This window comes from Salvelinus sp. IW2-2015, unplaced genomic scaffold, assembly GCF_002910315.2.
Source record: "Salvelinus sp. IW2-2015 unplaced genomic scaffold, ASM291031v2 Un_scaffold2813, whole genome shotgun sequence".
Lineage (NCBI taxonomy): Eukaryota > Metazoa > Chordata > Actinopteri > Salmoniformes > Salmonidae > Salvelinus > Salvelinus sp. IW2-2015.
The window spans coordinates 1,783-6,917 of NW_019944113.1; the positions used below are offsets into that span (position 1 = coordinate 1,783).

The 5,135-nt window shown below is 41.2% G+C and overlaps 1 pseudogene; it reads left to right on the top strand.

The window, feature by feature from the left end:
- Positions 1-4,212: 4,212 nt before the first annotated feature.
- LOC139025524 (trace amine-associated receptor 6-like) overlaps positions 4,213-5,135 on the top strand; it is a 6,061-nt pseudogene continuing 5,138 nt past the window's right edge.

A 5,135-nucleotide genomic window follows, 5' to 3' on the forward strand; every position in this document is an offset into this window, starting at 1 on the left:
TGTGTCCAAACTTTTGACGGGTACTGTATATATACAGTTGAAGCCGGAAGTTTACATACACCTTAGCCAAATACATTTAAACTCAGTTTTTCACAATTCCTGACATTTAATCCTGGTAAAAAGCCCTGTTTTAGGTCAGTTAGGATCACCACTTTATTTTAAGAATGTGAAATGTCAGAACAATAGTAGAGAGAATGATTTATTTCAGCTTTTATTTCTTTCATCACATTTCCAGTGGGTCAGAAGTTTACATACACTCAAATAGTATTTGGTAGCATTGCCTTTAAATTGTTTAACTTGGGTCAAAGTTAGCCTTTGGGTAGCCTTCCACAAGCTTACCACAATAAGTTGGGTGAATTTCGGCCCATGCCTCCTGACAGAGCCGGTGTAACTGAGTTCAAGGTTCTGTAGGTCTCCTGCGGAGGGGGGGGGGGAGGGGGGCAACACACCCACGGCAATATTGTTATCTTTAGTTTCTGCCCACAAATCTTCTGTAAGGATTTAGTTCAGGGCTTGTTGACGGCACTCCAATACCTTAACTTTGTTGTCCTTAAGCCATTTTGCCACAACTTTGGAAGTATGCTTGTGGTCATTCTCCATTTGGAAGACCCATTTGCAACCAAGCTTTAACTTCCTGACTGATGTCTTGAGATGTGGCTTCAATATATCCACATCATTTTCCTCCCTCATGATGCCATCTATTTTGTGAAGCGCACCAGTCCCTCCTGCAGCAAAGCACCCCCACAACATGATGCTGCCACCCCTGTGCTTCACGGTTGGAATGGTGTTCTTCAGCTTGCAAACCTCCCCCTTTTCCTCCAAACATAACGATGGTCATTATGGCAAAACAGTTCTATTTTTCTTTCATCAGACCAGAGGACATTTCTCAAAAAAGTACGATCTTTGTCCCCATGTGCAGTTGCAAACCGTAATCTGGCTTTTTGATGGCGGTTTTGGAGCAGTGGCTTCTTCCTTGCTGAGCGGCCTTTCAGGCTATGTCGATATAGAACTCGTTTTACTGTGGATAGAGATACTTTTGAACTTGCTTCCTCCAGCATCTTCACAAGGTCCTTTGCTGTTGTTCTGGGATTGATTTTCACTTTTCGCACCAAAGTACGTTCACCTCAAGGAGAAAGAACGTGTCTCCTTCCTGAGTGGTATGGCGGCTGCTTGGTCCCATGGTGTTTATACTTGTGTACTATATATTGTACAGATGAACATGGTACCTTCAGGCGTTTGGAAATTGCTTCCAAGGATGAACCAGACTTGTGGAGGTCTACAATTTTTTTTTTTTAGGTCTTGGCTGATTTCTTTTGATTTTCCCATGATGTCAAGCAAAGAGGCACTGATTTTGAAGGTAGGCCTTGAAATATATCCACAGGTAAACCTCCAATTGACTCAAATGATGTCAATTAGTCTATCAGAAGCTTCTAAAGCCATGACATAATTTTCTGGAATTTTCCAAGCTGTTTAAGGGCACGGTCAACTTAGTGTATGTAAACTTCTGACCCACTGGAATTGTGATACAGTGATATAAGTGAAATAATCTGTCTGTAAACTATTGTTTGAAAAATTACTTGTGTCATTCACAAAGTAAATGTCCTAAACGAATTGCCAAAACTATAGTTTGTTAACAAGAAGTTTGTAGAGTGGTTGAAAAATGAGTTTTAATGACTCCAACCTAATTGTATGTAAACTTCCAACTTCAACTGTATGTATATATATATATATTTAGTGCATTCGGAAAGTATTCAGACACCTTTGACAATTTCCACATTCTGTTAAGGTACAGACTTATTCTAAAATTAATTAAATTGTTTTTCCTCATTAATCTACACACTATACCCCATATTGTCAAATAATTTTTTTTTTCAGAAATGTTTTCAAAATTACTCAGTACTTTTTTGAAGCACCTTTTGCAGCGATTACAGCATCAATTCTGCTTGGGTGTGACGCTACAAGCTTGGTACACCTTTATTTGGAGAGTTTCTCCCATTCTTCTCTGCAGATCCTGTCAAACTCTGTCAGGTTGGATAGGGAGTGTTGCTGCACAGCAATTTTCAGGTTTCTCCAGAGATGTTCGATCGGGTTCAAGTCCGGGCTTTGGCTGGACCACTCTAGGACTTTCAGAGACTTCTCCCGAAGCCACTCCTGCGTTGTCTTGGCTGTGTGCTTAGGGTCGTCATCCTGTTGGATGGTAAACCTTCGCCCCAGTCTAAGATCCTGAGTGCTCTGGAGCAGGTTTTCATCAAGGATCTCTCTGTACTTTGCTCCGATCATCTTTCCCCCGATCCTGACTAGTCTCCAAGTCCCTGCCGCTGAAAAACATCTCCACAGCATGATGTTGCCACCACCATGCTTCTTCATATGGATGGTGCAAGGTTTCCTCCAGACGTGACTCTTGATTTTCAGGCCGAAGAGTTCAATCTTGGTTTCTTCAGACCAGAGAATCAAGTTTCTCATGGTCTGAGAGTCTTTTTAGGTACCTTTGGCAAACTCCATGTGGGCTGTCATGTGCCTTTTACTGAGGAGTGGCTTAAATCGGGCCACTCTACCATAAAAGACTGATTGGCTTTAGAGATGGTTGTCCTTCTGGAAGGTTCTCCAATCTCCACAGAGAAACTCTGGATCTCTGTCAGAGTGACCATCGGGTACTTAGTCACCTCTCTGACCAAGGCCCGTCTTGGTGGTTCCAAATGTGGTGGTCCCACAGTTATCAGTGCATGTCAGAGAAAAAAACAAACCATGAGGTTGATGGAATTGTCCATCAAGCTCCCAGACAAGATTGTGTTGAGGTACAGATCTGGGGACGGGTACCAAAACATTTCTGCACCGTTGAAAGTTCCCAAGTACACAGTGCACTCCATGATTCTTAAATGTAAAAAAATTGAAAACACCAAGACTCTTACTATCTTAAGTAGCAATCAGGCCTTTATGCTAGAGTGGCCAGACATAATCGACTCCTCAGTAAAATGCACATGACAGCCAGCTTGGAGTTTGCTAAAAGGCACCTAAAGGACTACAGACTGGCCAGCGGACATGTGGCGTGCTGTCATGTCTCCTGAGCTTGTGGATTAGGGTTCAAACTGAGCACTGACATCCCCAAAAACTGTTAGTCTTACACAGTTATCCTATTTCCCATGTATTTTCGCCGTTGAGTGACCAACACATCACCCATACTGTATTTTCCCCACTAAAATGCTCAGAATTTGAGAAAATGTACCTTTACTTTCATATATAACAATCAGTAAGGCTGAAGGACAGGCTAGATGGGCACAGCAACATCCAGTCCTGTTATACATTACATCATGTTTCATAAGTTGTTTGTTTTATTTTAACGTTTATTAATTGTGAGCTCAGTGTGTGTGTGTGTGTGTGTGTGTGTGTTTGTGTGTGTGTGTGTGTGGTTGTGTGTGTGTGTGTGTGTGTGTGTGTGTGTGTGTGTGTGTGTGGGTGTGTGTGTGTGTGTGTTGTGTGTGTGTGTGTATTGATAGAGGAATTTCATTCTGTGTGTTCGTTAACCAATTCAATTATAACAAAGTAAACACTCTGTCCGTTTCTAAGAATTTGTTAGGTTCTCATTTGCATAAAATAGACAAAGACCAGTCTCCAAATTAATCAATAGCTTTATTCTCGAGAGAGCTCTGTTTATCATTTCCGGTACATTGGTTTATATACCTCACATTTCGTCATAAACGTCCCTCCTCTCAGATTCAATGGCAACATAGTTCTCAAGTCTTCTTCACATACATTGTCCGCCACCTGTTATACAATCTACTACAAGGCCAAGGTCTCTCCCCTCCCTGGGTGGGGAGACTTCCATCCCTGTTATCAGTTTCACAGTGGTCACAAGTTGTCTGCCACAGTTCCTTACCACTCAGCTGACAGTTCCAGTCCCCCCCAGATACGGGAAACCTGGAGGGGCTCTCGCTGTATTATTTTATCTCCACAGAGTTATAGCTGGGTCGGTTCAAACATCGGTTAAAGAGTCTCTTTGCTTTCTTTCGGCACACACATACATTCCTTTCTTCACAAATGGTTATCATTTTTAATTACCCCTTGTCCATGCTACATAACCTCTAATCCTAATGGTTAAGTTTCTGAGTAGAATTATTTAATAATTTATCTTAAACCTTGATAAAATATCTTAACAGTGTGTGTGTGTGTGTGTGTGTGTGTGCAGAGAGACTCTGGGGAGGGGAGTGTCTGTCAGTAACTCAGGGATAAATAGAGAGGCAGAGCTCAGAGTTTGTCAGAAGGCTGACCTGACAGGGTCACACACAGGACAAAGCAGGAGCAGGACCTCAGCATTTTGACCTTTTATTACAAATGGAGAAACACAAAGATGTTCAATACTGTTTTCAAGATAGAAACTCTTCTTGCAGAAAGGTTTTGCTATCGACATCTATCTACATAACAATGTACATCTTCTTTTCATTGATTTCAGCAGTTACAGTATTTTTGAACGTACTGGTGATCATCTCCATCTCTCACTTCAAGCAGCTCCACACTCCAACCAACCTGCTCATCCTCTCTCTGGCTGTGTCAGATCTCCTGGTGGGACTGATTGTGATACCAGTAATGACGATAGCAATAATGGAATCTTGATGGAGTTTTGGGGATTATTTCTGTGTTTTTCAAATCTACATTACTTGTTTGTGTTCTTCTTTATTTCTGGGCAATTTGGTCTTGATATCTATTGGCCGCTATGTTGCTGTGTGTGATCCCTTATTGTACCACTCTAAAATAACAATAACAAGAATGATGTGTTGTATATCCATAACCTGGTGTTGTTGTATCAGGTACGATGCTGCTATTATAAAAAACTTTGTAAATCTACAGGTACTGAGTAGGTGTTTGAAAGAATGTTTTATTGTTGAAGGGTTAAATTGGGATACTATAATTGACCTTGTATTTACAATGGTTGTCTCGTGCTCTATTATTATAACACTTTATTTGAACATCTTTGTTTTGGCCAGATCACAGGCCAGAAAGGTATTTTTAAAAGAGGCTGTCAGTGTGTCACGATCGTTACAATGGGTGGACCAAGATGCAGCGTGGTATGGTTCCATCCTCTTTATTATGAAGTGAAACTCAAAGAAAACAATAAATGCAAAACGAAACGTGAAGCTGCT